The following is a 26,639-nucleotide window of genomic DNA, read 5'->3' on the forward strand; positions in this document are numbered from 1 at the left end:
CATACACAAGGGGGAATTAAGAGGAGAGCTTATTGGGGCCCATCCATAAAGTCAGTAAAATGGTGGTCCATTGTTCTATGAATAACCAAATTTATTCATTTATGTGAATAATATCCACTGTTATCCTGGAAGGTTATTAACATTTGCACCATAGTATATACAGTCATCTTAAAGATGTAAATCCTCATTTTAATCAGAAACAAAATGGGTTAAAAGTGACAAAGGTGGTGAAATTGGGTTTGTAAAAAAACATAGAAATTGGTTAATGGTTGCAAATTAGAAAATCAGTAAAAGTGGCAAAAAGCTTTAATATTGACATAAAAGTGGCAGAAATGCGCGGGGGGGGGGGGGGGGGGGGGGGTGTTATTTGGGATAATGTAATTTAAATAATAGGAACATTTACTTTAAACTGGCAAATAATGGCAATGACAAATCGTGAATGTAGGTAAATTGGCAAAAATAAGCATGAAATATGGCGAAAAGAGGTTAAAAGTGACAATAATGGGTCAACATATGCAACATTAAGTGGGAAAAGTGGTGTAAAGAATTTATAAGAGCAAGAAATGTCTTGAAAGTGGAAAAAATGTGCAGAAAAGGCATTGATATTTGATGGAGAAGTGGCAGAAATGGGAGTAATGTAGCAAAAATGGATTAAAAAGGAGCAAAAATATGCCAAGAAAAAGTGATGAAAATAGGTTAAAATGTTGTAAGTTTGATGTAAGTTTGAGCAAAAATGGGCTGAAATTGTAATAAAAAAAAATTCCTAGCTTTTTGAAGACATCTCGCGACCACAAATGGGGTCCTGACCCCAAGGTTGAGAAATCCTGTGCTATAATGATAGAAGCAAATTGCTTTTAATGGATGGAAATATGACATTACAGGGAGTATGTGGCAATATTTAACACATTAGAGATGATTTTTTTAATTTTTCTCTCTGCGGCGTTTCCAGCTGCTTGCCTGTTAGATTTCCACGTCCAAGTTATTTGTTTAGTGCTACAGAAATCCTAATAAGTTTGCGTCCTACTTTAATGAGTGTACGTGTGATTTCATCTTTGATTATAGTTGTTAAAGAGCCTCTCAGCTGCTCAGCGTGACAAATCATGCTTGACTTGCAGCACTGCTTCTATAAACTGTAATACAGCTTATAGCTAAATTGCTGAATTAATAAAAGTTATTTGGCAGAGGCTAAAAGCTTGGTTTTTTTAGAGATGAGTGTGGAGTCAATGTAGAATGAAATTAAAATTAAAAAGTTGTTTTGATTAGTTGAGTACATTGCTTTTAGCTTCATATCTGTCTTCAGCAATCTGCATAATATACTCTGTTATTACACTGTCTCCCGAGTTGGAGCTAGAATACCATTCATCAGCTTTGCTGTTTGAAGTGCAATGAGGTGATGAAAACTCGCTGTGTACGCTGGTGTGTACGTTTAAACAAACCTAATCATTGGCTACAAAAACGTCTTTACATCGCCGTCTTCTCCTGCACTGCTTACACGCCTGCTGTGCAGAGAGAACCACCGCTGTTTGATCCTCAAAGGGTAAAATACCAGCGACGCATGTACAAACACATCAATGCGTGCAAGGTGGGGGGATTTGCAACGTATTGTTCCATATGTATGCAATGATGGCTGCCTTTTGATGAGCGGGTTACACATATTGGCATGCTGTTAAGTGCTCCAGCTTCTTCTCACATCATGCATCCATTTTTTAAAATACAGCATGCGGCGGGAAGCGGCCCTCTGTGCTCCTCCCGTCAGAGAGCAAGATGCCATGAAATGCCCTTCAACAGCCTCATCTACTGTGCATGTTTACGCATTTGAATGTTTGGCACGCTTTACGTGTCGTCAAATGTCTCTCTGTAACACCACTGTCCACTGTGACTGCAGGAGACTGCAGCATTAGAGGATAAGCACACACACACACACACACACACAAATCCCAAAGGGTCAAAGCACTGCTTTCCATCAAATCCAGTCAAAAGCCTGTTTGCTGAGGATCTTGTAGGAAGAAAAGTGGCTACTGAGGGAAGAGGTATGGAGAGAGAGAAACTGTATAGGGGAGAAACCCACCACAGGGGCTTTTCTTTTCAGCCATTGTAAGAAGCTAGGTGGGATAATTGGTCTCCTAAGCTCATTCTGCAACATGAATCTTTAATAACCTCTCACTGTTAACTTATTTAATATATGGTCTACACACAGATGATAAGGAGGTAATGCTGAGAAGGGTTGACGTTTATGGAGAAAAATACACTGCGGAAAAAAAGAATGTTGAGTTACTGATACAGTATTTTCTCCCTTTTTCTTCATTTGGCCACTTACTCCTGCTTTTGATGTTAATTTTAAAAGCAGGTTTAGAAGTATAGGGCCTCTGATTTTCTGTGATCGTGGAAAATGGACGATTTACATCCAGGCACAATATGACACAGAAATGCATAACATGCATGATTTTTAGGACAATATCATGCATTTAAACACTATTTACAACCACAGAACAGGTGATTAAATCTCTTAAAAGTGTAACAAATGGCCAAATATATCCAAATATTAACCTTAATCCCATTATAAATGGCATGCTTGAGTTGTGATCATGTTATCGTGTGAATGAAAATGAATGCAGAGCTTCATCTAAAGTGTGCTTTTAATGTGCTGTGATGAAGAAGCAGTTATAATAACTGCATTCAAATTTAACAAGGCTCTTGTACAAAGACAGGTTTAGCTGATGGTGTGTTAGTTGAACTGGTGATGAGTTTATCTGGTGACATGTCACAGCAGAAGGATTGTGCCTCCAATCACACGTCTGTGCAGGACTTCGTGCAAAGGTTAGGGTGATTCGGCGTTTGTCGTCAATCAAAGGTTTTACAAATCATGTTATGGGACCATTGCACACATTTGCATGGTATGTTTACCATTAAACAAGTGGCTGATGGTCTAGCAGTGTGGCTAACATTGCCCTCACAACATAATCTTGCGTGATTTTAGCGTAACCATTCCGTTTACGTAAATTCTCTGCAGCACATAAAATTTGAAATCTATCAACTCCATTTTGGCATCAGTGGTAAGATTTCAGGAAGTTTAATAACAAGTAAAGTAATCTAAACATGGAATGGTGATGAAACGTAAAAGTATAAAGTGAGTAGGGGTCTGTATTGCCGAGCATCTGATGATACGATTCGTATCCCGATACATAGGTCATGATACAATACAATACGATATATCCCGATATTAAAGTACAAGGCGATTATTGTGATTTTTTTTTAATATATATACATATATATATATATATATATATATATGACTTAAGAAACAACTAATCTGTAAATGTGTTCACCTTCATGAGAACATTATGTATGAAATGTATTTTATTGGCATATTTTACACTCAAAACATTGGCTTTAACGTGCCATGTGCCTTAACTTAAAATAAAAAATAACATACAATCTGCCTGTGGCTTTTAAACCAACTTTGACTTTAGTGCAACTTAACTGAGGTATTTGTCTAGAACAACAAATAAATGCAGAAAGTTTTTTTAGATTTTATTGAAAAAACATAAGCTGGTCAACATGCTCGGGTGTCAGGACACTTCTTTGTGCAGTTACAATGTTTCCTGCAGTGGAAAATACTTTCCTGGTTAAATAAAGGTTAAAGAAATAAAATAAATGAAATAAAAATCCATATGGATGAATTTTGAATCGATCCAAGAATCGTGCGACGTAATATTGCGATAAATCGCAAAATCAATTTTTTCCAACACCCCTAAAAGTGAGGCAGAAATAGGTAAACCCTGAAACGGAATTTGGCCCTATAAGTTCTAGTGATCCAAAACTCAATTTAGAATTGAATAAATATGTAACCATATGACCAGCTTTGGCTATTATCAATAGCTTCAAAACTAAAGCACTGAATAAATAAACATAACTATGATGCACATGATGACGATGACAATATGACCTTCTAAATCTAAGCAACACAGAAAGTGGGGCTTTTCCTACCCACCTTACTTCTACCTCCTGCAGCAGAAGCCCAGAGGTTACCTGCTGTCCTTCAGACACCCTCTCAGTGTACAGCTAACAAATTAAACACACACACCAACACCAGCCAGACCTGTCAAAGCACCTCGTAATGTTACCACTGACTTCACAACAACAAAATGAGCAACCTCCGTATTACGGCAGTCTCAGGTGGGCATTAGAGGGCTGTAGCGCCCAGGATGTTAAGAGGTTGATGGCAGGGAGCAGGCGAACCCGAGTTTAAGTGAATTAAGAAAAGTCGTGTTTAACACTGGCTTGAGTCCATCTCTGCTTGTTGGAGGGCACGCTGCCTGAGCTGCCACTTTGTAATAGCATTAAACACATCCCAAAGCAGTGATTGGGAGGAAGCGTTGTGCATCCCAAAGGCAGTGAAACGGGGCGTGTACAGTGGACGACCGCACTTACACTAAAGGGGTCAGAAAATGTGAGACTGAATGAGGGGATTTTATGAGGACGGGGAGGGGGAGGGGGGGGTTGTAGAAGGAGGGCAGGATATAGAGATGGGAAGTGGCAGGTGGGGGAAGTTTGATTAACGACAGGTCATTTTGGCCCTCTTACTATCCCCCTTTTCTCTCCCTCAGTGGTCTCTTCAGGGACCTCAGAGATCCTCTTTAGCAGGCCTTCTTGAGATCTCCAGGCCGGGCCCATCCATCACGCTGACTCCCAGGCTGGATTTATGGGGTAGCCAGTAGAGCAGAAGACCCTGTAGTCATACTGTGGGTACAACCCTGATGAGCTCCATGTCTACTCTCCACAGGGGTCAAAATGATCAGTATGCAGCCTGAAACAACTTTAAACATCAATCTGACGCTTTCAAAAAAAAAAAAAAATGTAAAGAGCAAATCAAACGCTATGTCCTGACTTTATTAGTCGTAAATCCATGGGATAGTTGTTACATAATCCACCTTTTAATCCCACCTGCTCTGATCATGTCAATGTGCACCACCACCAGTCTGTTCTAGTATGTTATCGGCGCCAGGCAGGATACCACCTGGAGAGGTCATCAGTCTACAGCAGAGCCGACGACACACAAAGCAGGGCAATGTCTCTCTCTCTCTCTCTCTTTCACACACACACACACACACACTCTAATTAAGCTAACATTAATGTTTTAGGAATGTGTGAGTCAGAAAAACACTCAGCTACTCCAACGCATAAGGATTTTAGTCTTTATTTAAACAAATAAACGATTACAGTGAAATGTTCCACCTGTGCTACTGTATTTTCAATTTGAATGAATAAAGAATATTGTTTTTTTTATTAAATTACTCATATCTGTTTCTTTAAAGGGATGAAGATATAGCCCTGATACTCTAATTGTATATAAATATATCAACGTTGTTTCTGACAAGTTTGTATTAACTGATAAAGTGTAGATTTATATGTTGTTATTATCATGTCCTCCTCCTATTTTACATTAGAGTTTCCTTTTGAATTGTTGATTTTGATTACACTTGGTAAATTGTTGCCTCTCTTTCCTGCTATGCACATACCAGCGATAAACCATTTAAAACTAGCACAAAAAGCATGCATTCGAATGGAGAGTCTGAAAAATTCAACATAATTTCATTCATTCTACAATGATTTTTCTTTCATTTATTTATTTTTTGTAATACAGATTTACATTAACATGAATGCCATCTTCAGCCCTATAGCCCATGTGACTTAGTAAGACCCATGTTTTATTACATACGTCATATCAAGAGCTTCTTGATGGGTGTGAGTGTGGCTGGACCTCCACAACCTCCACCTAACGCATTGACCACCCCCCGCCCACCGGCCAATCCCCTTCTCTGAGTAAGCAACATCTGCACACATGCACACGAATGCACGCAAACACATACATGGTTGCAAACAGCTCAATATAAGCAACTGGATCACACGAGTGAATTCTATTTTGTGACGGGAGGTGGATGGGAACGCTGGACAGCAGCCGCTAATCTGTTACCTTCCCTTGTCTTTCTGTCGCCAACTATAGTATAATCCCAGGGTGGGACACAGACAGCGGGACATAGAGTTGAGAACAGCTGAGGGTGTGCTTCCTTTAGGACAAATTTTACAGAACTGTAAGATTGATTATCAGAGCTACGCAGATGACACACAACTATATCTATCACTGAACCCAGATGACTGTGGTCCCATTGAGGTGCTGTGTGACTGCTTACTTGTCTTTGGTAACAAGGAAAAGAGGACTGCTATCAGCGAGTATCTTGAGTCTCGATCTTTGAAAGCTAAAAACCAAGTCAAAAACCTTGGTGTTCTGATTGACTCAGATCTGACATTCAGCAGTCAGATCAAATCTATCACAAAAACAGCTTCTACCACCTAAAGAACATCTCCAGAGTGAAAGGTTTAATGACTCAGAAAGATCAGGAGAAACTGGTCCATGCTTTTATCTCCAGCAGACTGGACTATTGTAATGGTCTTCTAACAGGAATCTCCCAGTCAGCCTCAGAATAGACTTTAAAGTTCTGCTGCTGGTGTATACATCTGTGAATGGGTTTGGTCCAGAATACATCAGTGAGATGTTAGTCAGGTATGAACCCAGCAGGTCTCTCAGATCTATGGACACAGGTCAGATAGTGGAGCCCAGAGCTCACAGTAAACATGGTGAAGCTACTTTTAGTTGTTATGCTGCAAAGAAATGGAACAAACTGTCAGCAGAGCTGAAGTCAGCATCCAATGTGAACATTTTTAAATCAAAGTTAAAGGCACTTTTTTTCTCTACTGCGTATGATTGAGAGACAGATTTTTGGTCATGTTCATGTTTGATGATGATGTTAAATGTTTTCACTGATGATTTTAAATGTTTTACTGATGATTTAAATGTTGTTATTGATATTTAAGATGTTGAATGTTTTCCGTTACACTTTTTGATCATGTAAAGCACATTGAGTTGCCTTGTGTATGAAATGCGCTATACAAATACAATTGTCTTGCCTTGCCTTACCATGGGTTTACCACCACATTGTTAACCAATTGGCCAATGCTTTTCTAAAAAAGAACATGAGATTATGGTTCGTTTACGTACTCAGGTAACTTTGCATAACATATTTTGCAAGAACAATAACATTTATTTAAAAAAAACAGCTTTGAAAGCAGAGTTAAAGCATTGTATTTCTCACGGAATGTTCATGAGGTCACTAATAATGTGTTAAATGAACCCTTTCTCCAGTTGTTCTGCATGAGACCAGGGATAGAAGTAAAAAGAGGAGCATATGTGGAGTTGCAGTGCTTGTGTCTTGTGTGCTACAATGTGTGCTTTGTATTCACTACTGATAACAGGAGGCCGTTGGAGGGGAGAAAACAGCATTGATTGAAAAGTCATTGATTTTGTGTGTTGGGCAGGCATTTCTCCATTCCAAAGTGTGGTCGATATGTACACCAAGAGCAGGGAGCACCCGAGTGGTTATACACCACTATGGACATCACACACACACACACACACACACAAACACATATTGGCAGTCAGCAGCAAGTTGACACAAGGCCCATCAGCCACCTGATTACCTGCCAACACGTTCACAAACAGATACATGCAAAAAAAAAAAAAAAAAAAAAAAAAAAAAACAGTGTCAAATACCTGCAGACTGCAAACACCGACTCAAACAAAGGCAAAATGAATGGACGGATTCAATTAGGCTATTTCTTCCCTGTGAAAGCAGTAGGAAAGGGTGGGTGCATGTTTTTCTACTAAATCCTTTATCAAGAAGCTGGAAATAAAACATTGATTTCCATGAGTCCCTGTGCCCAGGACAACAAGGCTCTCCCTCATCAACCAAGGCAGTGCTGGCCACACACCAAACAACAAAAGCACAAACTGCAGGCCCGAAATGTATACGTCTCGTAGTAATAACTGCAATCTATAAGGGACAAAATGTGATTGGCCAAGTGTGAAGTTATCAGGAACAGTAAACATCAGCCAGATCATACTTTTATCACTTATTTTGTAGCGTGGAATGTTAGAAGAGCCTTGATCAAGTGATATAACTAAAACATTTTTTTCACCTATTTATTATTAACCAATGGGTTACATTTTAACCTCAACCCAAGATTATTATATAATAAAAAATATATAAATATTAAATAAATAGGAAGACCCTGAAAAGTAACCTCAATAAATCCAATAAAAATAACCTATACAGTATTATATAGGAGACTTTAAAAGTAGACCATTATAATCTAATACTAATTTCATCGGACCGATGACTGATATCAATAACGGAACAGGACACCCTTGATATTTACATGTCAAAGTGAAGGGCTAACATTGTTGATATATTGTCATTGAATTATAAAAGTAATATCAGTAACAAGGCAGGTGGATAAACTTGCATTATCTTTGAATAATTAAGCACTGACATAAACAGAAATACTGCAAAATATGGGCACCAGATATGATCTAATGCAATCACAGTAAACGGATGGATTCACAAAATGTATTTCTTAAAACAGAAAAGAGCATAATATAGCCTACCCTACATGTTTTGGGAGAATATCACGCATTTTTGCCATTTTCATTATATCTCAAGGTGCTTAACTAATTAATGAACGATTTTATTCAAATCTGACACAAAGCAGTAATGAGCAGTCAATATTTTTAGACAGCTAAGTTGTAATAATGAGCTTTTTACTTGTTTAACAACACCTGTTAATGTTACTGAGATTAATATATTTACCATGAAATGAGGTTGCGCTGCAGTCACTAAAAACATCTGCTTATGAGTTAAGTAATGAACCCATAATGCTATATTGAAATATATTGCCCAAAATCTTGCTTCAATAACTTTAGTGGGTCTTAAACTAACCTGCCCATGTGAGGTTAAACTGTTGTGACATTTTAAGCTGTTTGCTGTGAGCCAGTCCAAGACAGAGGGATGATGAACAGGCACGCAGAGGAACAAAGGAACATATGCATGTAAGAGATACACGCACAGGGAATGGAAATGGAAAAACAGGCTCAGGAAATTGGCTAGTTCCTGTATAGGAGAGGTAGAGACTAGAGAGGCAACGGGAGGGGGTGTAAAAGGAATAGAACCAGAAAGAGCAAAGGGAAACTGAACAAAAATAGGAGACTTATGTAACTTTGAGTGTCACTACTCTTTCTCAGTCACACCAACAAATCAGAGCATCAAGCGTTTCCATTCATTACTGAGGCTTTCAAGTCTTCTGAGGAAATGCTCACTAGCTGGAAAGTGGAAAGTGCCATGAAGAGGTGGCTTATATATTATCATCATAATATATGATAATATTTAACTACACTATTCTAAATAGCATTTTTGTGAATATAAGCCAAATAATACTTTACTCTCGATATAATGTCAAATCAATATATTTAAATATTTTATTAATTGAGTCTTTTAAGTAGGGGTGTCCCGATCTGATATTAATATCGGATATTGGTCCGATATCAACCAGAAAACGAAAATTGGATTTTATCGGACTGAATCTAAAATCTCCGATATAATATATACTGTTTTTTTTTTTTTAATTTATTTTTTCAATATCTTCTATTTTTCTTTAATTTATTTTAAGCAATCATATAATATTTTTATTCTTAAAGGTTAATTATATGTAATCCATTGGTTTATAATAAATGGATCTGTTTTTTAATAATCAATTATTTTCTAACATTCCACCTTACAAAATAAGTAATAAAAGTATGTATGACTCGTGCTGATATCGTATAGGATTAATATCGGCACTAGCCAATACTCAAGGCTGCAATATCGGTATTGTATCGGAAGTGAAAAAGTTGTATGGGGACATCCCTACTTTTAAGTGCATCAAACAGTACAGTTGGGTCTTAAAATTAACCATTTTTGCACTTAAGAGACTCAAGCCTGTAAGCCTTAAAACAATGTTGAATTTAAATTCTAAACAACAACACATCACATCCATGGATTCCTTACATGTGTATTAAAACCATTTGTGCTCATAGTACTGCTGATCTAAATTTGAGTGGGTCCGCATTTATTTCTGATTAAAAATTCTTTTAATATGTCTAATGCTTAAGCTCAACAGGGGGTCCCTTTAAGCCAAAGGACACATTGGGCTTCCATTACACTGAGCAAAATCTCGCTCCTCATATTCAGGGCATAGACTGCATTTCACTATTGCATCGGCAGTTGTTTTTGAAGCATTTTATCACTGCACCGTAAACATTCAGTTTAATGGAATTTGAAATTAGCTTCACAGAGATCATGACAACAACTAACCCTCATAGGAAACGGAGCCTATTGTTTCCCACCTTAATACAGAATGTAAACGACACTTGTTGATGACACGGTGATACACACAATCAGAAACAATGGCTCAGACCTGCAGACAAACAGAAACTGAACAGATCAACAGGCACGTTCACAGGATTTCCAGCTACTTAGAAGAGCTCCACTAAACTAAGTCCAGCGTATCATTATCTATGTACACAAAGGCCCTCCGTACTTAAACAAGCACAACACTGTCTGTTCTGTTGTGTCACTGCAGTGAGCGGGAATGTGTGCGTGTCTGAGGAGAATAACAAGCATGCGCTGCATATGCACTGCTCATGTTTCTCCAGCAGTCTTTAGGAGGACCGAGTCGAATAGAAAGTTGAGTAAAAATGAAGAGGTGTGAAGTGAGACTGTAGTGTTTGCAGCTCTTATTCTAGTTACGAGGGAGATTCCGTATCTTTGGAAAAGATACGGAATGTAAATGCTCTTCTATATGTGGTTTACATGTGGGTGAAGACCTTGAGCTGCATTATAAGAGACAGGTTGAATCACTGCCCCCAAGTTTTAGGTTAGACTACATTAGAATAACATACTTATTTTACTATAGCAGTCTGTGTGCAGAGGATAAGAGTTATAGGCAAAAAGCCTGACCGTCTTTGACCTGAGAAAAACTGCATTTTTGAGAAACAACATATTGTTACCATATATAGGGTCAAATGTTACTTGTTCTCGACCATTAAACTCCATAAAAACACAACAGGATGCCATTTTCATTATTATTATCTCACCTCTCAGTTTGTTTGGCAAGGCTCAATGTGAGATGTTTTATTTAGACTGAAAAGAAATATTACAGACAGTGTTAAATAAATGTATATCACAAGCATTTTTTCTCCAAAATTGTCAAGTTCTTTCTCTCTACTTATTAAAGCTTCTTTGAGTTATTGTACTTTAAAGCACTATATCTATATTTTTTACCTTGTCTGCACATGCTGTCAAAGATCAGCACTACAGTACATGTAGTGCAATGTTTTTGTGACATCAATGCATGTTTCATTATTGCAATTAAACAAAATATTGTATTTTATTGCATAATTGTGACTATTACCAGCCGTCCCTAAGGAAGGGTAAAAAAAACTTTATTAAGGGGAGGATGTTAAAAGAAAGGGCAGTGTTTTACATTGATGAAGGGGAAGGGAACAGGGAAGAGGGTGTCAGGGTAGGACAATGGAAGGCGTGTGGAAGAGTTGACTGTTTTAAGGGTGTGAGTGCAATGTGATGCTACAGTTGTGCTTATTGTGTCAGTTTGGTGACAAGTGTGAATATGTTCTATGGTAAAGGTAAAAATGTTCTATGATAAAGGTAAAAAGGTAAATATGTTCTATGATAAAGGTAAATATGTTCTATGGTAAAGGTAAAAATGTTCTATGATAAAGGTAAAAAGGTAAATATGTTCTATGATAAAGGTAAATATGTTCTATGATAAAGGTAAATATGTTCTATGATAAAGGTAAAAAGGTAAAAATGTTCTATGATAAAGGTAAATATCTTCTATGATAAAGGTAAAAAGTTAAATGTGTTCTATGACAAAGGTAAATATGTTCTATGATAAAGGTAAATATGTTCTATGATAAAGGTAAAAAGGTAAATATGTTCTATGGTAAAGGTAAAAAGGTAAATATGTTCTATGATAAAGGTAAATATGTTCTATGATAAAGGTAAAAAGTTAAATGTGTTCTATGACAAAGGTAAATATGTTCTATGATAAAGGTAAATATGTTCTATGATAAAGGTAAAAAGGTAAATATGTTCTATGGTAAAGGTAAAAAGGTAAATATGTTCTATGATAAAGGTAAAAAGGTAAATATGTTCTATGATAAAGGTAAAAAGGTAAATATGTTCTATGATAAAGGTAAAAAGGTAAATATGTTCTATGATAAAGGTAAAAAGGTAAATATGTTCTATGATAAAGGTAAAAAGGTAAATATGTTCTATGATAAAGGTAAATATGTTCTATGATAAAGGTAAATATGTTCTATGATAAAGGTAAAAAGGTAAATATGTTCTATGATAAAGGTAAAAAGGTAAATATGTTCTATGATAAAGGTAAAAAGGTAAATATGTTCTATGATAAAGGTAAAAATGTAAATAAAAGGTAAAATGTTAAAATAGGGATAAAGGTTTAGGTACAAGGATCAATAAATCCTGTGATGGTTTGTGTTCTTTTATCTCCTGTCTTATCCTATCCTGAAGCACTCAATCACAGGGTGAACTCACTGTTTCATTAACTTGTGTGTGTGATCGTCTTAATCTGAGGTAAATTTGAGCAGAAAAGGCAAGAATGGCTCGAGAAATAGGGAAAAGATTGCCACCAAAAAACAAAAAAAACAAAAAACAAAGTCTATTATTTAATAATGGTGATAAGAAAGAAACCCTTTTCCACATTAGAAATGGCACATCCTCTGATAGACATGTACTGTATGTAAGCTTGTCCTTTTTTCTTATTACATAGAGCCACTTCACTGCTAGTTGAATGGAAAGGCATCAGCTTCAGGTTTGTTGTGGATCCACTAATCCTTCACTTATCTGAGTTGCGTCAATACCGCTGCTGGGCTCCACCTTCCACTTCATCTCATGTCTTCTCTTTTATGTGACGTCCCCTTTGCAACATTTGTTTTGTTCCACCACTCTTTACACAAATTATTCCCGCCTTACAGCTCTCATTCTGGCTTTCCTCCCCCCAACTAAACCCCTCACAGCTCCTTAAGGTGCTCCTTGAAATCCATCCCATTTCCTTTCCTTCCTCTGGACAAAACAGAATTGGTCCAGGAGTAATAAGACAGAGCAGCAGGGGTGGGATGGCTCACACACAAACACACAATTCACCGCAGGGATACTGGGGTGAGGGCCCAGGGGTTGGGAGCCATTTCTGTTTGTGTGTGTGTGTGTTAGTGTGTTGAGCCGCCTTTTTATGTGTTCAAGCTGGGAGGGGTGAATGATGAGGCCACACACTTAACAAGCACTAATAATTCAGGGCTTTGCACTGCTGCTCTGTATTGTGAAGTGAATTCAATTTAATGATCAGAAAAAATGATTTAAATTCATGTTAAGCGCACAACGCATCACGCAGCAAAACTAGAAGAAGCAATTACACTGAGTGAATTAGATTCATTTAAGTGGAAATTTGAGGTAGAGGTTGTGTTCGAAATCGCATACTAACCTACTACTCATACTAACTCTGGCGTCAAAATAAGTATGTAGTGCATTTAATTCCAATTAGATAGTATGGAAAGATTGAGTACGCGAAAAATACCGGGCTGGATGTAAACTTTATCTGGACATTTTTGAAGTATGCACTGTGGGCACACTAGTCATACTCAACCGCCCCAAGGTGCATTGTAAGCGGAACGTAAAATCATCCTGGTACCGGCTTCAAGCTAAAAGTCATACATTCTCTTTTCAAAATAAAAGCTTCTCTCCTTGTCTTTAATTAGTTTTTAACGCTTTTGTAAATAGGGCTCTTGTTTTGAAGTTAACCGGAAGTTTTGTCAGTAGCAAAATGGCGGGTCTTCGAAAATCTCTGAAATGTCGGTTTTATGGATCAAATGACCTGATATTGACTTTCTCACTTAAAATGTTTTAAGAACTTTCAAAGGTGGAGATAGTCAGCTTCAGTGTGCTGCCGCTTTTTGTCACAGTAGATTTGAAATGCATCTTGGGAAACGTGGAAGTATACTTCAGTGTGAACGGTCATCATCCTAATCATACCACTAGTATATAGTAGACAGTATATACTCATTGAGTGTGTAGTGTGTAGTACGTTAGTATGCTATTTATAACACAGCCTTATATTAAAGCTGATATCCGGAGTTTCGATGTCCCGCCCACAACAGCTCCACTTCCTCCCACTGCCTTTCCCATTCTACCAGAAGCCACGCCTCTACATAATTTTAAAAGGTGGCGAATCAACAGAGATAATTAGCCTCAATGTGCTTCAGGTTTTTTATTGTTGTTGGTTGGAAATCTTCAACTTGGAGGTATACTTCAGTAGGAACGGTCATTATCCTAATTGTCCGACTCCTAACTATACTTACAGTATATAATAGACAGTATATACTCATTGAGTGTGTAGTGTATAGTACGTTAGCCATAGTGATCCATGCTTACTGACTGTGAGGCCTCGAAAAAGTTATGAAGTTGGAGTTTTTTTGCGCTTTTAAATTACTACAAGTAGGGATGCCCCTATCCGGTATCAATATCGGTACAATATTAGCCTGAAAACGAATATCGAATTCAAATTTCCGGATTCTACGATATTTTATTTTTATTTTTTCCCAATTAATTTTTTATTTATTTTATTTTATTGTAGAATACTGTAGATCTTATGTTGAAGGTTAAAATGTATGTAACCAATTGGTTATTAATAAATGGGTCAGTTTTTCCTCATACCTACTGTTGCTGACTATTGTTCTCTGAGTAACATCACTTAATCAAGCCTTTTCTAACATTCCACACTACAAAATAACATCCATAACTACAAGCAATATTGTCTTTTAAAATATAAAAGTTGGAATAAAACCTAGGTTGTAGGCAAATTGTCTAGCTGTAACTAGCTCTCACAGAAATAAAGATAAAGTGGATCTTTGGACTGGATTAGTGCATCACTCCTGGTGGATCATTTTCCAAATTTATAAACCACTGTGTGTGGAAATGTGTGTGCAGAGTTATGTTGTGTGTGTGCAGTCAGTGATTAGTGGGTTCACTAAACACAGAGGAACTATGAGTAGGAGGGGCTGCCAGCCAGGGTGCATTGTGGTCCATCACTTGCAGTTGTTGGTTTTTTTTTTTTGTGTGTGTTGTTTTTTTTTGTGTTACTCCGACAACACAAGGCTGGGTCTCCCCTCACTGCTCAGCTGAGCAATCAGGTCACCTCATCCTGACAGACGTAAACACAAGCACACAAAGACATAAACACATACAGACACGCACACACACACACATGCACAGACACACAGTGCATGCAGCCTGCAGCTGTTGCCAATGATGTCAGTCCTGATTTGGCAGAGCTAGTCTTTTGTTTCGCAGCGTGAATGCGGCGCACGGAGGGAGGCTTTTTTTGGCTCTCCAGGAGGAGTTTTTCTCAGTCTTGAAGATTGCTGTTTGGAAATGATTTTCACTACTGGATGCTTACAAAGTTCAGAAAAACAAAATCAAGAGTGTAGAAAAATAACTTGGTAATTGAAAATATTCTGCAAGTTAAAGATGATTTTTTTTTTTCACTTCCGTCTGCGTAAATCCAAATAATGATCAATACATTGTTGTCCACATTCACGCACGCACGCACACACACCACTGCTAGCTCATGAGGCAGTGGCTTTTTTGGACCCTGACCCTTTGTTACACTAAGTAACATGTAAATACAGAGTAGCCAAGATTAGTGCACAAAGTGAAGAGACGTACCAGCTCAGATATTTTCATACTGTATTTATTTATTTATTCCTCTTTTCTTTATAACACATATTAAACTGGATTTATATTTGAGATACTGAAAATATAGAATACAGTTGTTTTAGATTGTGTGTTGTTTTAATTAAAATCAAAAAATTCCAAAATACATTTTATATTAGGGCTGAACGATTAATCCATGACACGTGATCTTCTAATCGCAAAGGCTGCAATTTATTTTCTTTTTTTCTTGTCCTGTCTTGTATTGTCCTGTTAAGTTCGGAGAGTGTTTAAGAAGTGCAGTCCACGTGTTTACATGTTTCATAAAACGTGAAGTTAGTTAGATATGTTGAAGAGGTAAAGCCACAGATTTGTTTGCTTTATTGTTGTAATCTGTGCTCTAAAATGTATATTTTATATTTATTTAAAGTTTAAATAAATCTGAAATGATTCATGATGAAACAGAATGATTTATTGCTTGTGTTCATTGAAAAATACATGACAAGACGCCTTTGAAAAAATAATTATATCGCAATATTGAGGAGAAAAAAAAAATCGCAATTAGATTATTTGCAAAAATCGTTCAGCTCTAGTAACTATTATTATATATATATATATTGTTTTTTTTATCAATTAATAGACATTTTAGGTGACTCCCACATGGGGTCACGACCCCAAGGTTGAAAAGCACTGTCTTAAGGTGATATGTGGAATTGAGGAGTTGCAGGACAGCTTCCATGCGGCCGAGTATAATAAGTTTAGCAGATTTGGATTAGTGCGTAAAAACGCTTTAATGGTTCCCCCGATGGCTGGCTCCCTCTGTCATTCACACACCGCTTTAGGTCAACAGATTGAGCGCTGTGTTAACTCAAACTTTGTGCCGACTACCTTTTCTTCCTGTTATATATCACACCTGCTGACACCAAGATACAAACATAGCATGAGATAGTTTGCCATTGAGCCATTATGCTGTCAGTGACATTTTCAGAAATAATCCTGTTAGGTCTAAATACGTTAAGACCGTTGCTAAAATGTGAATGTTGGGTCTAAATACGTTAAGACCGTTGCAATCACAACTCAGGGAGAAAAACACTATCTGACTTAAAAGGCGACCAGAGGCAGAGAGGTGCGAGCTGCAGCTCGGAGAAAAACCCAACAAAAAGAGACACAAAAGTCCGATATAAGTTGGATTGCTCTGATGGTGATGCCTCAGAACCAGGTATTTATTATAGAAAACATAGACCACACCCAGAGGGCTGTGCAACAGCGCTCTGGGTGCAGGCTTAATACCATATATGGTAACACGAAAACTTTGGGGGAGAAAAAGGCTCATATGTCCCTGCAGTGGGTCACATATCCCCACACTGGCCCAAACTAGTTTAAACCAGCTATGGTGGACAATGGATATGTTTTGCAAACACACACACACACACACACACACACACACACACACGCACACACACAGTTAATCATGGATAATTTCATATTCTAACTATCGTTTAATCATTTAACTATAACTAATAAAGTAATAAAAACCACACAGACTATAACATATCTTACAAATCCCACTTCTCTTGACATTTCGTGCAAGCGGCTTGCTTACAGTGCACGCTGCTGTCCAAGCATCTCACATGTGCTTTATGGCAGCCAGGGGTTGTTTGTTGGGAGTGACAATTTGATAAGGTTTGCATCGATTATACGAACTTGCTATTCTATCTGAATACAAGGGAGTACGAGTGGGAATGTGGTTTGCTGAGGATTCTTGTGTTTATTTAATTTTGAGCAATAAAAAGAGCATGAAAAGCATTTTGTGTCGCATAAATCTGTTAGTTACGGAATAAGATCAAGAAGAAAGACTGCAAACAATGCGATTTCTCATATGATTAATCAATATGGAAACATGAAAAAGACAATAAAAAACCTTGAACCTTGATAAATTGGTTACTCGATTACTTAAAGCAGTGGTTCTCAAACTTTTTTGGCTCAAGTACTTTTTTCTTATTCTTGAATCCAGTCGACTACAACATTTAGCCTAGAAAACTATTTAAAAACAACTCTAGAGCATAATGATAGAATGAACGAGTGATAACAGTGCAGTAATTCCAATCCTTTCTTCGATCTTGACCCCATTTTAATATAATAAAATAATTTCTGGCATCCCCAAAGACATTTTTTCTCTAGAATTAGTTTTTTTGATCATATTTGAACTAAGATCTTTTTTCTTTTTTTTTTAAACTGCATTTTAGTTCAGCTAGACTTATATTTCAGTGAACGTATAGAAATACAGTTGTTTAAGATTGTGTTTTTTAAAATTAAATAATAATAATTTTAAATATCTATTTTAATTTTTCAGAAATTTCAGGCGACTCCACATGGGGTCCCAATCCCAAGTGTGAAAAACATTGATTTAGTGGCTTTAGAATAGATTGATTTCTATAGTTTTTTTTTTTTTTTTTTTTTGTTAATTAATTAATTTTTAGGGATGTCCTGATACAACTTTTTCATTTCTGATATGATACCGATATTGCAGCCTTCCGTATCGGCCGATACCAATATTGCTTAAAATTTCTCTCTCTCTCTCTCTCTTTTTTTAATAAAATAATAATTATTACTTATTTTGTAATGTGGAATGTTAGAAAAGGCGTGATCAAGTGATGTGACTCAAACAGAGAACAATAGTCAGTAACAGAAGGTATGAGGAAACCTCACCCATTCATTATTAACCAATTGGTTACATATTTTTTAACCTTCAACATAATATCTACAGTATTCTACAATTGAATGAAATTATTAAAAAATGAAGGAAAAAAAATGGAAAATTGGGAAAATCCAGAAATTTGAATTCCATATTCTTTTAAGGCTAATATCGGACCGTTATCCGATATCGGATTGGGGCACCCCTATTATTTTACTCTCTCTCTCTCTCTCTCAATTGCCATTGCGTATTCCTAGGGGTACACATACCACCATTTGAGAAACACTGACTTAAAGAATAATTTACTACAGCCCTAAAGGATTCAAATTAAAAAAAATCTTATGGCAGTTTTCAGCCCTCAGGAGAATAATACCAAAAAATAAGAGCGTCACATCTGATTAACTCCCAATTCATTAGGAACTCTGTCACAGATCAACAGAGCTTTTCCTCTGCCATGTGCTGACAGTCTGAAAACTTAAGAGCTGAGACTGAGAACACATAATGTGACAAGCCTGAGACGTCCTGTGCTTTAGTGAGGTTTATGAAACATTAACTAAAATAACCTATAGTCTAGATTTCCATTTGGAACACAGTGTGCGAGCCCTAATTCCCTGTAAGCCAAACATCATTCCTGACCAAAATACGAGGAAATGCAGCCACATTTTTTTTTTATTGAAAGAAAGCAAGGGACGAGGTGTAATTATTCACTTCTATGCTATGTATTTTCTATTAATCAAGCCTGTGCAGGCCAGCATTGCTATGCTTCTTATAGTCATCTCTCAGCGCAGCCACAGCGGTGAGCACAGTGTATTATTATAATAGTGCAAGGCTTAACAGAGTAGCACCTGATCAGAGGTCATATTAGTGTTGGATATTTTTAAAGGCTGATATGATACTCTGTGTAGTGGTGCATGTTCTGGAGGCCTAAAGGAAGAACAAAAGGGCAGGAGCAGAAAGAGCTTCACTCTAAATGTGCGATCATCAAATGATTTGAAAGGATTTTGTAGACGGCAGATTTATCGTCCATCTGATGGACAAAAAAAAAATAATAAGAGTGAGCGAGAGCGCAAACAGAATTAATCCTCTTAACTTTTTGTTTGATAATCAGATTTAGTCTGATTTTTAGGATGCCATCTCTCTTTCTTTGTGGTTACTGATGCCATTTCTGCCTTCCACTGCCTCTCTCATTCCCCCCTACTACATTAAAGTGAGAGCTTGACATAAGCAAAAAATATTGGTGTACTTAAATCCTTTGCACGGTTTAACAAATCCAGCAACATGTCTGTTTATGAACTGATTCTTCACTCTGACATCCCTCAAGAGAGGCACAGAACGGCTGTCCCTGCTCCAAATAAATGACCTACTTTACACATTGACACACATTTATACTAAGGCTAGATTCAGGGTAGCTACAGAGTTTTTTCTGTTTTTCCAGCTCTGCTCTCTCAGCTTTTTGCTTAAACTGCAATTTGGCTCATTTTCAAATTATTAAAGTTATGGCTTTTCACAAACAGTTGAACCATATTTGAGATACGTCTGATACCAGCACAAAACACAGACAGGTTGAAGCGAAATCCAACAGGAAACAATATGCCAGGTTTGTAGAACAATGTGTACTTCTGTTGTGAGAGTGTTTTAAAAGAAAGTAAAGTTGGCACGGAGACAAACCCAAGATGCTAAAAGCTAGAGTGAGAGCTATTTCAGACCAGCTGTTTTTCCTGTCCAGTGCACCTCCACATCTGGTGAGGAAACCACACCGCTGCACAGTCACAGACGCAGAGAATGGATCCAGTATTCACATGAGGGAACTGACACACAAGGTTGAGATGTGGTAGTGGGTCACGAACAGTCACTTACTGACCTTAGTGCAACAAAAGTAGGCAACGTACATGATAAACCGCTGTGTTCGAAATCACATACTAACGTACTACTCATAAAAATTCTGACTTCAAAATGAGTATGCAGTGCGTTCACATTAGATAGTATGCAAAAACTGAGTATGTGAGAATGAAATACCCAAATGTAATGTTTACTATTTTCGGGACATTCCTAAGTATGCACGGTGGACGCACTAGTCATACTCAACCGCCCCATGATGCATCACGAGCGGAACGTAAAATGGTCCTGGGACCGGCTTCAAGCTAAAAGTCAAACATTCCCTTTTCAAAACAAAAGCATCTCTTCTTGTCTTCCAATAGTTTTTTAAGGTTTGTAAATGGGGCTTTTGTTTTGAGGTTAACCGTAAGTTTAGTCAGTAACACAATGATGGGTCTCCAAAAATCTCTCAAAAGATGTTTTTCCGCGAGTTTTATGAATCAAATGACGACATGTTGATATTCTACTTTATCACTTTGTCACTTGAAATGTTTTCAGAACTTTAAAAAATGGAGAATCAATGGAGATGTTTAGCCTCATTGTGTTTCCGCTTTTTGTCATTGTTGGTTCAAAATGCATCTTGGGAAACTTGGAAGTATACTTCAGGGTGAACAGTCATCATCTTAATCCTCCTAATCATACCAATACTATACAGTATATACTTATTGAATGTGTAGTGTATAGTGTGTAGTACGCCATTTCAAACACAGCCTTATATTAACACAGCAAAACATCTCACCTAACGTAACAGGTTTCAAAAACCTATTCCCTGCTGTCCTAATGATTTAAAAAAACAAACAATACTTTCTGAAAACATTTCATTATGTGCACAAAGCAAAGAACTAAAAACACAGGAGTTTGGAGAAGACAACCCTGCATGACTGACAGAGGTTAACATGTACTAGCAGCTCAGATACACACTCAAACACAAGCCAGATAGTACAGGAGTTTGCACACGAACCAGGATAAGAAAATGTGGTAAATGCGTAATCTGATATGCATGACTAGAGTTTTCTTTCTGCCTTTCTTTTCCTCTTGGAAATCGCAGGTTGCATCCATAATTTACATCAGCCTCCGTCTGTTTCTCCCCTTTTTCCCCCCACTCTGCTCACTCCCTGTTTTTTTTTTCTTCTTCTTCTTCCTCTCCCTCCATCTCCCCTTCTCTCTCCTGGCAATCTGGCTTTTGCAGCTTTTGCTCATTAGCATAATGCAGAACGTGCATATGCCACCAAAAATTATTCACCTTCAAGCACTTTGATGCCGTTTCATATGTTTACAAACTACAACGTCGACATTTTGCAGAGCCTCCTAAACAAAAGGAGGGGAAAAGAAGGCTGAAGATCCCTTTTATGGGGATGCATTGGGGGCAATAATGTGACATCCTCCAGTCTGATTGTTTCTTCTCATTGTCATTCACCCCAATTACATCATCCATCAGGGTGGTCAAAGGTTTTCGATGCTGTGATGACGACTGATGGAGTGTTTCATCTCTGTTGAGGTTTAAATGAACACTTAATATTCATGCAGTCGGAGGGATAACTGAATACATAATATTCATGCTGCTCAAAGGCTAATTGAACACAATATTCATGCATGTTTTTGCATCAAATGGAGCTTTGTCCTGCAGATTATGTCACAGACGGATGAGGGGAGGATGGGAAGATAAGGTTTTGTGTTTGTCCTCTTGGAGATTGATACTGGTATTGATGGAGGCAGATCAATTGAAAATGTGGAAAGTCACCACTGGTGCAAACACGGAAGCAATACTGTTCACAATATAAGCCCCAAGGACAGCTTACAGCGAGCCCAGAGAGGTATCACCACCACTATAGTGTGCAACCAGAACGGAAAGCCATCTTTGACCCAAACACATTATAATTAACAGATGATCACATGACTGAGTGATGACAGTTTGACTAATGAACAGAACAAAGGTGTAATCTAAAGGTAAAATAAAAAGGTAGTTTGAGTTTTTGTGCTTTTAAATAAAATCATTTGTTTCCGATGCACAAACAATCACCATTTTGCACAAATGTCCAGTTTCATCCCAGATTGCTTCAGCTGCAAAAACAGGCCAATAGTCCTAAAGTATCTAAAGTTGAAAATTGTGAAGATTCTTAACAAATCATATGTGCTACAGATTTGTAGCCACAATACTGAAGAAACTTTTGTACACCAAATTATGAAGTCCACCACTCTGTAAAACTTATCAAACTTATCTCCTCTCATAATTTTTGCTCAATAGTCACCAAACTGGACAATTGACTCAACATCAGACTTTCCGACACAAACGATCGACACAGATTATTGATTTATTGAAAACTGAACCGAAAGTGCATCAAAATGTTTGACCATAAACAGTAATGTAAACATACTCGCTAATTCTTGCTAAATACATTTTCAATGTTCATAAAAAAAAAAAAAAAACATGACACTATTTGTTGGAGTCATGGTAGACCATTGCACGATTTAAATTATCAGTTTTTCCACTAATGGTGCCAAGAAGAAAAAAAAATTTGCTAAAAAGAACCAATGACCAACATCTTTGTGCTGTCTAGATGCAATTTGTGTATTTTTATATTTTTGTCTGACTAACTGAATTTGTGACAGCCGTTTGAAATCTGACTTTAAACGTTAACAGCTGCTGTCATTGCTGTGCGGCAGCTTTAATTCCTGCTTTATTTCAATCTTGAAAGCACTCTGCCTTTTGCTTCAGTTAGCCTACAAAACCATCACCACTACAATCATTATCTGGGATAAAACATGGAATCCAAAATGTTTGCTGAACCAGACTGAGGCGTATCCACATCACAGCAGATGCAGACATGGTGTGTGCAAACATTCTGCATTCTTACCAGGTTTGGTGACGACGTTCTTGTTTCTTATTAAGTAAAGCTGGTCCTTAATCCTCTGCAGCCGTCACAGAGTGAGTCTGAAATGAAACAAAACACATTATGACGCACATCAGGAAGAGTGACAAAACAAAATGTGCTTTTTTGGTGATAGGGAGAACAAGACTTAGGTGGTATCATTTATCAAGATGGAGAAAAGAAAAGAAGCACCCCTTTGTGCATGTGACAAATCAAAGGTGTATAACAGGAAGTGAAAATATGCATCTCTAATCCCTGCCAACGATGAAACATAAAACACCTAACAATTGGCAAATACAAGTTGATTTCTCCTCTTGCTTTGTGAGTGTTTTGTGACAGTATATTGAAGACGCAGAAGTGTTTGATCTAGGAGTGTGATGATATCTCGATACGGCGATATATCGTGATATTTTTTGCAAAATCAATTATCAATATGCTCGCGCTAATTATCACTTTTTTTTCCAAACCTTTTCTGCTTTTTCACTAAAATGTGCAGGTAGGTCTTCACTGAAATTTTCTCACCATTTGCTGAAGGAACCAATATATTGTTTAGTGGAATATTGCACTATAATGGTGTCACTGGTAAGAAAGACCTTATTTTTTCTTTACAGAAAACACTATTGGAGGTACTTATTCGTTTACATTTGTATGTATGACACTTATTTACAGAAATGTTGCACTAAAATAGTGTCACTGTTCATAGGACACTTACTTTTGTAACTTTACTTGATTTCTGACCAATATATCGATAATCGCAGTATTGTCATATCGTGAGATAATCGTGACAGGCGAGCTTTGGATCGAGTATCGTATCGTATCATGAGGTACCCAGAGGTTCCCACCCCTAGTTTGAACTCTCCGAGCTCTAATCATTGAGGAATATTTCATTACTGCTTCTCTGGCTCCTTCTCAAACTGAGATGTGCTGATCGCTTGATGGGACACAGCCTCTCACTGACTATTAATGCACTTTAACAGAACTCACATACTGCTGCATTGAAAACTCCCACATCATTTCACTAATTATCTGCTGGAAAACTGCCAAAAACACATGCACGCTATCAGTTTGGCTGTGTGTTTACCATAGGTAGGAGGAAATACTAAAGCTATATATACAAGCCAATGATTGGCCAACATTTAATTACTGAATGACTGAATACATGAGGAAAAATATATAACTTTTATATGTTTAATTAACCAAGTAAGATATTGTAGGAGTCGTACATGAATAGGAGAAAAGAAAAAAGATACTATATAAGAGTGTAAAGATATTAATGGTTAACCAGTTCTTATTATGAGCTTTTTTTGTCATGTTGGCATTACCGAGAGTAATAACGGCCGCTAATCAAGGTTTACACACTGGGAGGTTACCTTTATTTCTAGGATGAGGAACAATCGGCTCATGCTATTCGTCACTGCTCCTGTTAGTTATCGAACCATGGCTAATGCAACACTCCCCTCATATTTTCAGGGACCTGTGGCGAGCTAATTATCTGTACTGAAGGCCACAGAACTGCAATTACAGGAAACTGTTCAGTTACCCAGTTTGACAATGAAGCTCAGACAATGCTGCACATTTACACATTTTAGTGAGGAGTTGGTGGGAAGAAAAATTAACTGATCATTTAAGATGTGTAAGTCGTAGTTTTAAAACCTGAATTAAGAAGGTATATAAATGTGAAAAAAAAATGCATGGTAAAAAAACGAACAACAACAAGGAACAAGGTGATTGGATCACACGCAAACGCGGCTAAAAATGCATTTTCTTGCATACTAATGTGAACCACAAAAAAGCTAAAATTAATTTACAATTTAAAATAGCCATCATGCAGCAAACAAGACTGGAAAAAAATAAAGGAAAGTAAATCACTAAAGTGACAATCGGGTGTTTGTTAAAGACGCACTCTTTATTTTGATGACCTTGTGTCTTTACTGGACAAAAAAGCATATAATCATAATTTTGCTCGAGTGTTTTTAATATTTAAACAAAACCTCCATCAGTGCAATAAGTGAGCTGCAGGGAGTAATATAATTCAGAGCCCTGTAATTTACTGTTTGTTGGTGATGAAACATGAGGCTAGTGTGGCATGTTTTCTCACTCTCACTGAGTGGAAATATGGCTGTGGAGAGCGACTCCGGCTTGCAAAACACCGTCTAACGACACACGGAGAATTATCAGAGAAAAACAAATGGACGCATTGATTCACTGGTTGTTTATTTACAGCTCTCTCTGGAGAATAAATAAATTCCCCTGTTGAGGCTTTGTTTCCCCAAAACACAAGACACGACGGGATGCATAAAAGGAAGGGTGAACGGGCCACACACACACACAGACACACACGCAGAATCTCATACGCGGCCGTAAATACGCACTACTGCACACACAGAAACGTCTTACATCTGGATTAATCTCCAATGGGCGTCATCACAGATGCCATTAAAAGTAGCAGAAGGCGAGAATCGCGCTGGAAAAAAAAAAGAGGCTGCCATCTGAATAATTTATTCTGAGCCTCATCTTGTCTCACACCAGGGGGATTTCTGCTTTCAATTTACACTGCTTCCCTCCACATATTCAAATCAAGGAGCAGATTTGTTGTGATTGGCACACAGAAGGTCAATGTTGGTGAGGTATAGATTCGACGTCGTTCTCTGTGGGTTGGTGTGCTGGTCTATTAGCGGGGTAATATAGGTGTGGGGCATTTGTGTGAGTGTGTGGGTGTGTTTAAATGTTGGACAGTCTTTGTTTACTTCATTGTGTGCTGGGCGACTCTGGAGAATAGGCCTACGGAGGGCAGACTTCAGTGTGTCTGAGCTTATTAGGCTGCCTTCCAAAGACACAAGAGTATCTACACCATGAGGAAACACACTTGTGCTAATCATAGCGGGAAGATGTACGCACTGCAGACGACAAGTGAGGGACTTTGGAGGAAGAAAAAACTGAAGGACTGGAAGATGCTCAGGGGAGGGGGGTAGGGTGAAGAATGAAGTCATGGCTCTCATGCATGTCCTCACTCTGTGTGTCACACTGGGACAGAGAAAAGGACAGAGAACAGTACACTAACGCGCAGGTCAACTGTGACAGAATGAGCTGCCATTAGCCAAAGGCACCGTAAAGCCAAAGAGGGGGTCGTGGTTGGAAATGGGGAAAGGGGGGGGGGGGTTCTATTTCTCTTACTCAGTGAGACAAACTGTATTTTTAGGAGCTATGTTTGAAATTTCCACATCGCAAAAGAAAAAAAATCTGTTTGTTGTTCTGTGCTGTTTTTGTTTTGCTCCTTGGGGAGCAGATCAGACTATTCCTTCATACGCTCAATGTAGGAGGCGTTCGCTCAACAGACACAGACTCAAACATGAGCACTAGTGTTTATATAAAGATGACTGCTGGCTTTCAGAAGAATGCTCTCAGAAATTTAAAACAAATGTTTTTTTTTGTTTTTTTTTTAAATTAGGTTACAAGGTTGCTGGGCTTGAGGTATCTGTGCTTACCAAGCAAAAATATGTGTTAGCTACAGCTCACATC

General features: G+C 37.7%; 1 protein-coding gene across 6 annotated transcripts in view; it reads right to left on the minus strand.

Annotated features, from left to right (window-relative positions):
- Positions 1–26,639, minus strand: part of zmiz1a (zinc finger, MIZ-type containing 1a) — a 128,880-nt gene that overhangs the window by 59,684 nt on the left and 42,557 nt on the right. For all 6 annotated transcript variants that reach the window (XM_028469397.1, XM_028469401.1, XM_028469396.1 and 3 more), the window contains exon 3: positions 23,106–23,182. The gene's annotated coding sequence lies outside the window, so the exon portion shown is untranslated. The remainder of the gene's footprint in view (positions 1–23,105; positions 23,183–26,639) is intronic.

The sequence above is a fragment of the Gouania willdenowi genome, chromosome 15 (genome assembly GCF_900634775.1).
Source record: "Gouania willdenowi chromosome 15, fGouWil2.1, whole genome shotgun sequence".
Lineage (NCBI taxonomy): Eukaryota > Metazoa > Chordata > Actinopteri > Blenniiformes > Gobiesocidae > Gouania > Gouania willdenowi.